Consider the following 12928-nt stretch of genomic DNA (forward strand, 5'->3'; position numbering starts at 1 on the left):
GTGTGCGTCGGGGTCATGTACGACTCTGCGTGTATCTGAGTGTGCCCACACCGTGTGTGCATGTGTGCATGAGCCTGGTGGGCAGATGTGCGAGTGTGGATGTGCATGGGGGTCATCTACGACTCTGCATCTTGCACATACGTGTGCAAGCATGTGTGCAATCTCGGGTCTCGGGCAGCCTGTCTGCGTGCATGTGTGTATGTCTGCTGAGGGGAGGAGCGCAGAGAAGGGTGATGAGTGGGGGCAGAGGTCCCTCGAGGGGGTGGGCAGCGCGGGTGCGGCCATCGCGGCCATCGCTGAGCTGCTGCCCGAGCCCCGGACCAGCGAGGATCCTGGGTGTCACCCTGGCTCTGGGCTCCCGCGGGCCTGGCCATGGCCGAGCCCACAGCGCCCTCTGCTGCCCCTCGGCCTCCACGCGCGAAGCCACCGGGCAGAGCAGCGGGCAGAGCAGCAGCGCGGGGCTCCGGGTTGGGTTGTGGGGGGTTGGAGGTGGGGGGGACGAGCGGTTCGGCCCCAGGCAGGTGCCTGGGCGCATGGATCCACTGGCACAGCCCTGGCGGGTCCGCGGCTGCATTCTAGCACACAGGCCCCTGTGGGCCTAAGAGAGGCCGCGGGGTTCTTCCTCCTTGGTAATCCGGGGCGGAGCGCCCGCCCACCTGGGAGGCCAGAGGCCTCCTGGACCTTCCTTCGGGGCGGGATGTCAGAGGCGCCCGCACGGTCACTTAAGGCCATCTCCCCTCCGGAGCTGACTGCGTGCGGAGGGCTGAGGCTGGGTGCTGGGCACAGTCGCTGTGCCCCTGCCACTGAGAAAGGGCTCAGGTCCTCACCCCACCACACTGATCAGGGCCACCCCACCTGCTGCAGCCCCCGGAGAGCAGACCCAGGGCCCTACTGGCTCTGTGGGGGTGTGGGGGGCTTTCCCCCCAGGACAGTGAGAAGATCACAAGACAGTCCCCCTAAGCAGGACAGGAGCCTGTGACCACCTGTGTATCAGCTCTTCATCCAGGGCCCCAAAGACATCAAGGGAGAAAGTGGACAGAAGAGAGAGTCGGGGTAGAGATGGGATGGGGGAGAGAGAGACAGGGAGGAGGAGAGACAGGGATGGGGGAGAGACAGGGATGGGGAGGGAGAGAGGGATGGGGGGAGACAAGGATGGGGGGAGACAGGCATGGGAAGAGAGACAGGGATGGGAAGACAGAGATGGGGGGAAGACAAGGATGGGAGAGACAGGGATGAGGGGAGACAGGGATGAGGGGGGAGACAAGGATGAGAGAGACAGGGATGGGGAGAGACAGGGATGAGGAGGGACAGGGATGGGGGGAGTCAGGGATGGGGAGACAGGGATGGGGGGAGACAGGGATGGGGATGAGACAGGGATGGGGATGAGACAGGAATGGGGGAGTCAGGGATGGGAAAGTCAGGATGGGGGAGACAGGGGTTGGGGAGACAGGGATGTGGGAGTCAGGGATGGGGGAGACAGGGATGGGGGAGTCAGGGATGGGGGGAGAGATAAGAAAGTGAGGGCGGGGTGCAGCGGCATCAGCCCCAAGCCCCACCTTTATCCTCTCTTAGAAAGTTGTGGGTTAGGGCTTCCCTTGTGGCTCAGCGGGTAAAGAATCTGCCTGCAATGCGGGAGACCTGGGTTCGATCCCTGGGTTGGGAAGATCCCCTGGAGAAGGAAACAGCTACCCACTCCAGTATTCTGGCTTGGAGAATTCCATGGACTGTATAGTCCATGGGGTCGCAAAGAGAAAAAAAAAAAAAAAAGAAAAATCAGAAAGTTGTGGGTCAGCTTGCAGGTGGGTGGCCACGTCTCACAGCCCCCGACTTGCCAACTAGATACCCAGGGTGCAGGGGCCAGGCTTAATCTGTTTTCTGGACAAATCAGTGGACCCGCCTTTATCCTCTCTTAGAGAGTTGTGGGTCAGCTTGCAGGTGGGTGGCCACGTCTCACAGCCCCCGACTTGCCCACTAGATACCCAGGGTGCAGAGGCCAGGCTTAATCTGTTTTCTGGACAAATCAGTGGATCCGGAAACCACTCGCAGACTCCATCCCCCTCCAGCAACGTGTGTCTTGAGCCCGGGGGCGCCTCTTTCTGGAGCCACTGAGCACTGAGCAGGGTGCCCACGCCTCTCCTTTGGGTGCTGGGGGAGCCCCTCCTGTTGGCAGCGTGGGACAGAGCTTTCTCCCTCCGCTTCCTAGTTGCTGACCCTGAGACTCTGAGGCTTCCCACGGAGTCTGTGTTCTAAGTGGGCACATTTGTTCGTGTCCATGTTCTCAGGGACATGTACATGGGCTTAAATGGTTAAACATCTCAAACAAATATACTTGGCGAATGGAAATCAAACCTTATTTCCTTGTAATTTCCGAGTTGTCTGTGGCAAGCTGACTTGAAAGACATTGAAATTGGATAGGTAATTAATTCACATGTACCGACAAGAGAGGAGAGGACGCACGAATTATTTGTAACATTTTGTAAGCACTGAAATTAATGTAGTGTGAATTTGTCATTTCTACCCAAAGTTACAGATTTTCTATATTATAATTTAATCTTTCCAATGTAAAAAGAATAGGAATTTTGCCCTTTCTGGCCTCTCGGGAAGCAAGGACTAGTGTATCTAATTATCTGAACACGTAAGAACATAAAGGCTAGCAAGGAGTGAAATTATAAATCGGCCGGAGAAACCCCCGTCTGCTGATTAAACTCTCCTCCTGGCGCCCTCAGCAATCGTGTTGCCTCTGTGTTCATAATAATTGCATGTGTCAAAGCCGAAGCTTTGTGCAGATGGGACGGACGCCTTACAGCTTTAATTCAGAGGGAGCCGGCTGCCCACCGTGGGGCGGAAGGGGCGGGGCCGTGGCCGAGGGGCAAAGGCCCCGGTGACAGGTGAGGCGCCGGGGTCTCCTCAGGCTACCTCAGGGCCGGAATTTCTGAAAAGAGAATGCAGTTGACCCACACACGCAGCCACCTGCCCTCCGGGCCTCGGTGAAGGAGGCCGTCTCGTGTCCTCCGGGGAGTGGATTTCAGCAGGAGACACTGTCGAGCCTCAGGGCGGCAGCACAGGTGGATGAGAGCTTTCTGAGATGCTCGCATTTCAGCGGCAAAACAGAACCCTGCTTTTACCTTTCAAGGGCTCCCCGAAGCCCGGGGAGCCGCGCCTTCTCTCTCTCCCCGCCCGGGGAACCCCGGCTTTCTTGTCTCCCGGCACCAGAGTGGCTGGCGCCTCTGAAGCCGTTTCACTGAAGGGCTCGACGGCTTCCAAGCAGGAGGCGCTGGTTTGTCATCAGAGGGACAGTCCATCGAGACACCGTCTCTGCGCCAGAGACCTTCTCTCTGCCGGTGAAAGGGGCCCGCTGCCGGGAAGGCGCTGCTGTCACAGAAGCACACCAGGGTGAGGCGGTGTGGGGCTGCAGCAGCCACCCTGACAGCTGTGGGCTCTGGGCACACCTTCCCCTTTGGGCAGAGGACCCCCTGCCACCCGGGGCAGAGGGGACCCGGCCACGTGGGGCAGAGGGAACCCCACCATCCATGCAGAGGGGCCCTGCCACCGGGGCAGAGGAGAACACCACCCAGGGAAGAGGGGACCCCGCCACCCGGGAAAGAGGGACCCGGCCACCCGGGGAAGAGGGGACCCCGCCACCCGGGGAAGAGGCGACCCCACTACCCGGGGAAGAGGGGACCTGGCCACCTGGGGCAGAGGAGATCCTGCCATCTGGGGAAGAGGAGATCCTGGCATCTGGGGCAGAGGGAACCCCGCCACCTGGGGCAGAGGGGCCCAGCCACCCGGGGCAGAGGCGACCCCGCCATCCATGCAGAGGGGACCCTGCCATCTGGGGCTCCCTCATATGTGGATGGCTCCGACTGAGCCCACCTGTGCCTCTCCGGTCGTGGATTTCTTTCTGGCCTCTGTTTGGCAAGTGAAGGCCTCCCATTCAGCTAAAGGTGGCAGAGGCTTTGGAGGGCTCTGGGCTGCTCTCTATCTTAGCCCCAAACAAGCACCATGGATGAGGCAGTTGAAACGAGACGTTTCTCCCCGCGGCCTGAGGGTGGACGTCCAGGGCGGGGTGCTGGTGTGCTCCATGCCCAGCGGGCCCCTTCAGCCGGCCGCCTGCTCGCTGTGGCTTCGCCTGGCAGAGCCAGTTCTGGGGTCTCTTCTTACACGGGCAGGGATCACTTCAGGTCCGAGGCTACCCTGACGCCCTCCCGTCACCTCACCTGCCTCTCGTCTCCGCTACCGCCACTCGGGGGCTTAGGGCTGCGCCGTGAACATGGGGGGGGGGCAGCTCAGCCCCCGCCTCCGTGAGCACAGCTCTGCACGTACAGGAGCAGCCGCGGGCTGGGAGGCAGCGGTAACGTGCTGGTCCTCCCCACGCTGGGCCTGCGGGTTGTCCCCTACGAGCCGGCTTCTGCTCCCTGGCAAGTGGGTCCCAGAGGGGCTTCAGGACCTCGTTTGCGGCAGTGATACAGGGCGATGTGTCCCCATGGCGACGGGGCCTCCATCTGCCACGTGGGTGCCGTGAGAACACGGTCCAGGCCACCGGAAGGGGCCCCATTGGACCAGGGCCTCTGGTGTGGAGAGGTGATTGGCAGATTGCGACCAAGGCCAGGCCCTGAGGGTGAGCTCGGCGGCCTGCTCCCCGTTCCTGGCTGCATGTCCGCCCATAGCTGGCCGTGCCCGGCAGGGTCCCTGTCCTCTCCGTGGCTGTGACGGCCACAGTTCGCCTCTGCCTAGCCCTGTGAGACCCGACCTCTGCCCCAGCAGGACACCTCTGAAGGAGGAGAAGGGCCTCCGGGGGCTCAGCCCCTCCAGGGCGGGGCCAGGCCCTGCGCTTGGCTCAGTGATGTGCCGAGTGGGGCGCGTCCACCCCGGGATCGGTCCTGACGGTCGCACTGGGCAAAGCATGCGGGGACCTTGGACAGCATCTGCCGCTCAGGGTCATGGATGTGCTGAACCCACATCCCTTTTGCCCCCCCTTTTTTTTCTTCATTTTCTAAAAAGAGTCCTCTCTATTTTTTCAAAAATTATTTATCTATTTCTGCTGGCGGTGGGTCTTTGTCACTGTGTGTGGGTTTTCTCCAGTTGCAGGAAGGGGGTTAGTGTTTGTTGGGGGGTCGGGCTTTTCACCGTGGGGGCTTCTCCTCCTGCTCAGCATGGGCTCCGGGGTGCACAGGCTCAGCAGCTGGGGCCCACGGGCTTAGCTGCCCCGCAGCAGGCGGGGTCTTCCCGGACCAGGGGATGGACACACGTCCCCCGCATCAGTAGGGGGGCTCTTAACCACTGGGCAGCAGGGGGTTCCTGCCTTTTTAACTTAACGGCTGATGTCCGCTGCCTGCCGTGCCCTCTCCTTGACGCCAGGGCCGGGCAGAAGGCGCGGTGGGACCCTCCAGGGCCCTGTGTGGCTCCCGCTGCCCCGGGAGGGTCCCGCTGGCCGTGGTGACGAGAAAGGCTGGGAAGGTTCAGCCCCTCAGGCAGCAGGGGCCACGGTTGACGCTCGACCTGAGCGCTGACGAGCGTGGGCACAACCCGATTGCTTTGGTCCGGGAAGCTCAGGGCGGCCACTGTGACGTCAGAGCATCAACGGCGAGGCCTTTCAGCTGACTGAGAGCTTGTCTGGGAAACATGAGTAAGTGTTAGTCCCTCAGCCGTGTCCCACTCCTTGCGACCCCATGGACCGCAGCCCACCAGGCTCCTCTGTCCATGGGATTCTCTAAGCAAGAATACTGGAGTGGGCTGACATTTCCTTCTCCAGGGGCTCTTCCCCACCCAGGGATCGAACCTGGGTCTCCTGCACTGCAGGTGGATTCTTTACCCACTGGGCCACAGGGGAAGCCCCTGGAAACATAAACCAGCCTCATCCACCGAACATTCCACTCTCCTCTGATCAGAGCATTCCGCTCTCCTCTCTACTGGCCATTTTACTGTCTTTGTAAGATCTGATTTTTTGTATTTATGCTTAAGAAAGAAAAACGGAGATTCCCCCCAAGAAAGACAGGATCCCCAGGCCTGGGTTCTCTGGGATCCACCCTAAAGGTGCCAGCAACTTACCCCAGAGCAGTTGCTGCGCTTCACCGTCAGGTGGACTCTCTCCTCGCTTCCTTGGCACCTGCCGCTGCGTTTTCCGCGCGAACCTGAAGTCAGGTGTCTCAGCCAAAGCCAGGAGCCACGTTCCCATACTTACTCGATGCTAAGCACTGCAGCAGGGAGAGAGCCGAGGCCCAGGCCTGCTCGCCCGCCGCGGGGCGCCGCCCTGATAAGCGCTAGAGCGCCTTCAGCAGTTCCCGGTGCAGAGACAGCAAGTCTGTCTCCGAATTTCTAGAATTTTCCAGGATGTACGGAGACGGGCAGATGGATGCAGGGTGTTGAAAGCAGACTTTTACGAAACAGGCGCGGCTCACATCCTGACGCCTCAGCCAGGCGCCTTTGACAAGACCTCGCGATTCCTGAGGTTCTGTCTCCATGCTCACAACAGCGGGAGCACCCCTATCAGGACCACGAAGAGGACGGGGATCCGCGGACGCAGGGCTCCTCACACCGTGGTGTCTGAGCCCAGAGCAGCTGCGCTTACAGGAGGGCACACGGAACTCCCAACGGTTCACAGACATAGTCGTGAACACCTAGACGGTGGGGACCCTGTCATACCAATTACTCAGTAAATCTAGCCCCGTGTCCCCAAGCCTGGTAGCTGCTCTGGAAGGGGATGGAGGGGTGGTTACAGGTGCAGAAAGCATCCGGAACTTCAGGAACCTGTTGCTGGGATGATGGGGGTGCAGGGGGGCATTTGGAAAACAGACCAGAGGGTGCCTGGTTACGGAAGACAGGGGTGGGTCGGCCGTAAACGGAGCAGGAGACTGAGGGCATCACCTTGGGGGGTGCCTCAAGGGGGTCTCCAGGGCCTGCACCCCAGCACCGGAGCGGCGGAGGGGACGGGAGGCCTCTTGCGGGGCAGGGGGGCTGCCTCCCTGAGGTGATGTCTTTCTCCCGCTGGGGCGGGGGCTCACGACAACCCTTCCTGGTCCTGGGCTGTGGCTCTGGAATGCAGAGTCACCCCCACCTTCAGGGGAGTCGGCCTCACAAGCTGGAGGGACATAGGAGAACAGGTTGGCTGCTGCCCACTGGAGCCCCTGGAGCCCAGTGAGGTGGCCAGAGTGACCGGGGTGTGCCAGGAGTGTGCCAGGATGGGTGTGCCAGGACGGGGTGTCCTGGGATGGGGTGTGCCAGGACGGGCCCTCCCTGGGGGAACAGTCCCCCTGCACCCTCCGTGGGCCCTGCGGCTTTGCATTTCTCCCAGAGGGAATGCCGGCTGGGGGCCAGCGCTGACAGGGTGACCCCACCACCTGGGTCGACTGGGCAGAGACTCATGGAAACCACAGGCCCAGGGCATGGAGAGCAGGCGGTGCCCACTGGAGCGACGTTATGACAGTAAGTCAACAGCCAAGATGCCACAGACAGAGCCCTGAAAGAGGCGACCCCCGAAGCCTGCTGGGCAGAGAGAGAGAACCCTCGTGTCCCACATATGAACGAGCAGCCGTCGGCAGATGTCTTCCCGACAGGGAGCCCCAGGCCCAGATGGCTTCCCTGCTGAATTCAGCCACACGTCTAAGGAGGAGAAGTCGCTGGGTCCACAGGAGCTTCCTCAGAAACTGGACAGGAAAGAAAACTTCTCAGCTCAGCACGTGAAGCCAGCGCCGCCTCGACCCCCGAACCAAAGACATGCCGTGTGAAAAACCACGTGCAGTGTTCCTCATGAGCATAAGTGAAAAGAGTGTTGGCAAGTTTTAGAAAACTGAGCCCAGCAATGATTCGAAAGAGCGGTGCGTCGTGATACACAAATTTAAAAGCCAACGTACGGTCCCGGTAAATGGTTTCAGCAAACTAGGCAAGGAAGGGACGGTAGTCTTCACACTTACAAACAGTATCAGTGATGTCACACTTAACAGTGACGACTAATCGCTGTCCCACAGGGTCAGGAAGGAGGCAGCAGTGAGCCTCTCAACGCCGCTATTCAACACCGTCCTGAAGGTTCTAGTCCGAACAAGAAGGAGAGGAAAACAACAGGCAGATCAGAAAGTAAGAAATGAAATTCTCTGTTCCCTGATGACATAATTGTCGACGCAGAAAACCCCAAAGGAGCCACAGAAAGAGGGGCTGGAACTGACCCGTCAGAGCAGCAAGGTCACAGGATGCAAGCTCAGCCTCCAAAGCCAAGGTCGCGGAGACTTAATAGTGGCCACCAATCAGAAGTTGAACTCAACAAACAGTGTTGCAGGCTGGACCCTGGCACGTGTTTCCTCCTGCAGCCGGCGGTCTGGGACGCTCTCCACGCTCAGGAAGTGGCTAGAAGGCCGCACATGGGTGTTGGGGGCTGCTCTCGGGCCCTCCGCCTCCAGCTCGGCATCAGCCTCTGCTCAACAACTCAGCTCTAGAGGCCAGACTCACTCCTCACTCGGGGTGAGGGACTGGGGCTCAGCGGCGGGTCACTTCTGATCTGCGGGCTTCGTCAGCTGGGGGAGGGGCCGAACCGGGGCGGCATCGGTGGAGACCAGCCAGGAGGCTGGGCAGGGCGGCCCTGGTGAGGCGTGTGCAGGACTTTCCCGGAGCTCGGTGACTGCTGGCTGCAGGGACGAAGAGCTCTAGCTTCCATGGGTCCCTCTCCCCCTCCCCTGCCCTGGGACTAATCCCCGCCGCCCACGCCGCTCCTTCCTGGAGGGGCAGAGACCTCCTGGCCAGGTGTGGGCTGCTCCAGGTCCTTCACGGAGGCCCTAACAGGGAGTTTGCTCCTCGGTTTCCAGCAGCAGCTGGCGCTCCTCGGCTCGTGGCCATCCTGGTCCAGCCTTCGGGTCCATCGCTTTCACACCCCCACCCAACTGCCTTCCCATCACCTTCTCCACGCGTCAGCCCGCCCGCTGCCTCCCTCTCCCAAAGCCCCCTGTGACGGCATCTAGAGTCCACCCAGGCAACCCAGGGGGAACCTCTTCAAGGTCCTTGCTGTGGACTGAACGTCTGTGTCCCCCACCCACATGCGGAAGCCCTGAGCCCCGATGGGATGGTGTCGGCGGTGGGTCTTTGGGCAGCGATTAGGGTGGGAGATGGCGAAGGGGGGTCCCGGGATGGGACTGGTGCCCACCTACGAGGAGGAGGCGATCAGAGTCTCCTCTGTCCCGTGAGGACCCGGTGAGGAAGCGCACCCCTCACTGGACAATCGCCTTCACTGAGAGCCAGCCCTGGCCATTAATCACGTCTGCAGAACGCGCTCACCAAAAATACAGCAACTGGAATGAGAGGGACGCCTAGCCACGCTGACAAACGCTCATGTCGGGACTTGGGGGTTTCCTTATGTCGTGCCTCAAAGCGATGATGCCGGTAATGTTCAAGAAAAATACTTCTCCTTTGTCACGCTTTTCATGGCACGTTTTCAAAAGTTTTAGGGAGGGTAGAGACTGCAGGGGCTCCCTGTCCAGCTCACCAAGGCCTCCGTGCTCCCACCTGTGGCCGGGGGTAAAAAGAAATGGAGAGACTGATGGAGGCAGGTTGGAGGGGGAGTGTGAACCCCTACTCCAGTGGAGACTCACCATCCTATTGCAGTCCAGCCAGGGTTGAAATTTCAACTGATTTCCCTGGTCCCCTCCAAAGAACTCCAGGCTCCCAGGAGGTCTCCAGAGGGTGGACGTGGTCACCTTCGATAAAAAGAATTGCACCTTTGGTGACTGGGAACAGCTGGCTGAGACTCGGTTCCAGGTCTCTGCAGGGAGAAGCCCTCAGGTTCCAGGCCAAACCTGGAAGGCCACGAGCCCGCAGGTTTTACAGAGGCCGGAGAGCAGGCGGGGACCCGGCACCCTCCATGTCCAGGGGCACAGAGGTGGATGACCGGGGCTGCTCCTGGGCTGAAGCTCTGGGATGCCGGCGTCCTTGCTGGCAGGTGTGAGCAGAGGGGCTGCTGGGAACCTGGGCCGGCGTCGGACAGCCACCTGTCTTCTCCTGATTTAGGACATTGCTACCCGGCCGCATCTTGTACTGGCAGTTGAGCTAAGATAATCACATTGCATCACATTGTTTCACACTGCTTTGAAGTGAAGTGAAGTCACTCAGTCGTGTCCATGTCCGACTCTTTGTGACCCCGTGGACTGTAGCCCACCAGGCTCCTCCCTCCATGGGATTCTCCAGGCAAGAGTACTGGAGTGGGTTGCCATTTCCTTCTCCAGGGGATCTTCCTGACCCAGGGATTGAACCCAGGTCTCCCGCATTCCAGGCAGACGCTTTAACCTCTGAGCCACCGGGGAAGCCCACGATTACATTTCTACTGCACTGTTACCTTATCTGACTCTGATAGGAGCCAACCCAAGATTAGATGGAGACATCAGTAAAATCCCTTCAAATTAGATCCCAAGTTTAGATGGGTTTCCTGCTTTCATGACTAAGATCCTGAAACATCACTCTGAACGTCAGGACCTGTGTTTTATTTCTCTGAGGAATGTAGATGTGCAAGCACTCACTGTGAACACCTGTCTCCACCTGGCTCCCGGCCACACCTGCATGAGATGCGGGTGCTGTCGAGGCGCTCCTGGCCTCCACACAGCTGCCCGGTCCCAGGGCAGAGGACAGCAGCCTGGAGGGTCTCGGCACAGTTATTCTCTAAGATACCGTCAGGTCATGCTGGGTGGTATTTTCAGCCCCATCTCAGTCTGCAGTAGGATGGATACTTGCCGAGCCCTTCCATCCTGCCTCAGTTGCTCAGTCCCCTGCCTCGGGAGCGGCTGCAGCAGCTGTCCCAGTCGCCCAGCAGGAGGCTGAGAAGGCCTCCCATCTGGCCGCGGGAGGTGGCAGAGAGGAATTCCTGAGTCTGGCGTCTGACTGCAGACGATGACCCTAAAACCTCTCCCACTATTACCCTGCCATGACTCTAACACAGCTGTTGCTCAGTCATGTCCGATTCTTTGCGACCCCATGGACTGTAGCCTGCCAGACCCCTCTGTCCATGGGATTCCCAGGCAAGAACACTGGAGTGGGTTGCCATGCCCTCCTCCCAGGGATCCTCCCGACCCAGGGAACAAACCCAGGTGTCTCACACTGCAGGCGGATTCTTTTCTGTCTGAGCCTGAGAGAATCAGGGGACAATGAGGCATGGAGAGCTGTCTATGGAGATTTGGGAAGCCCCCCACCCCGGCCCTGCTCTGGGACTCACAGGGACCGCTTGCCACCCCGTGGAGCCCTCTTTCCTGCCCGTCTGCTCCTCCGCCCCACTGGCCCAGCCATGTCTGAGGCCCCTGGACAGTGTCTGCCTCAGGCCCGCCGGGGCAGGATGCCCCTGTGTCCTCATTCTCCAGACGGACAGGCCTTCTGGGTGGGACAGGACGCAGGTCCTGCAACGGCCCTGGTGGGGCGGGGTGCGGGAAGGGCTGGGGAGGAGTGTCCAGTGGTCCTGGTGTGAGAGGTGTTCTGGGGCTTCAGTCCTAAAGCTCAGAAAGCCCTGGGCAGACTTCTAAGAGCTGGTCACCCTAGAGGGACAGAGCTCAGTCAGAGGGGCACCTCAGTAACCCAGGGGCCCTGTGACTGGGAGACTCAGGGAGGGGGCGCCGGCTCCTCCAGATCTAGCAGCCGGCCTGGGGCAGCAGGGCAGGAAGGAGCGTCCCCCCGCACCCCAGCCAGGTGTGTGGGGGAGGGGGTGGGTGGCGTTGGGGCAGGGTTGCTAGAGGGACCCAGCTTGACCACCCTGTCCACCCTGAGCCCGAGGTCACCTTCCGAGGGAACCATTTATAGGGGCTGCCCCCAGCCGGGCTGCCCCTGCCCAAAGCCAGGCCTGCCGAGGACCGCGAACACTCCCTGCGCACCCAGGGTGGGGAGTGGGGGACAGGGGCGGGAGGCACGCGAGAGGCAACCCCTCCCCTCCCCGCGCAGCTGTAACTTTGGGATAATGTTGGGAGTTAGGCGACCCCGGCCCCCACCGACTCCTCCCCCTCCGGCTGACTCCCCCCATCCCTGGGCGCCCCCGCCCCGCGTCCCCACCCCCCATCCCTGGGCGCCCCCCTCCCCGCGTCCCCACCCTCCATCCCTGGGCGCCCCCTCCCCGCGTTCTCCACCCCCCATCCCTGGGCGCCCCCGCCCCGCGTCCCCACCCTCCATCCCTGGGCGCCCCCGCCCTGCGTTCTCCACCCTCCATCCCTGGGCGCCCCCGCCCTGCGTTCTCCACCCCCCATCCCTGGGCGCCCCCGCCCCGCGTCCCCACCCTCCATCCCTGGGCGCCCCCTCCCTGCGTTCTCCACCCCCCATCCCTGGGCGCCCCCGCCCCGCGTCCCCACCCTCCATCCCTGGGCGCCCCCGCCCTGCGTTCTCCACCCTCCATCCCTGGGCGCCCCCGCCCCGCGTTCTCCAGCCCCCATCCCTGGGCGCCCCCGCCCCGCGTCCCCACCCTCCATCCCTGGGCGCCCCCGCCCTGCGTTCTCCACCCTCCATCCCTGGGCGCCCCCTCCCCGCGTTCTCCAGCCCCCATCCCTGGGCGCCCCCTCCCCGCGTTCTCCACCCCCCATCCCTGGGCACCCCCCTCCCCGCGTTCTCCACCCCCCATCCCTGGGCGCCCCCCTCCCCGCGTCCCCACCCTCCATCCCTGGGCGCCCCGTCCCCGCGTCCCCACCCCCCATCCCTGGGCGCCCCTGCCCCGCGTCCCCACCCCCGTCCCTGGGCTCCCCCTCCCCGCGTCCCCACCCCCGTCCCTGGGCGCCCCCCCCCCCCCCGCCCTGCGTTCCCCACGCCCACCCAGCGGCGGCGCTGTTGACCTTGGAACCAGCGACCCTCCACTGCCAGACTTTGGGGGTCTCGTTCCCGCAGGGACAGGACCCTGGGACTCCCAGAGGGGACTGCGGCGGGGGGCACCAGCGACGCCAGCCTCTCCAGGAGCCAGACCTTTGGGGACCAGAGTGGCCGAGCAAGATCG

This window comes from Bos grunniens, chromosome 20, assembly GCF_055505025.1.
Source record: "Bos grunniens cultivar Pamir isolate PY7600 chromosome 20, Bosgru_T2T1.0, whole genome shotgun sequence".
NCBI lineage: Eukaryota > Metazoa > Chordata > Mammalia > Artiodactyla > Bovidae > Bos > Bos grunniens.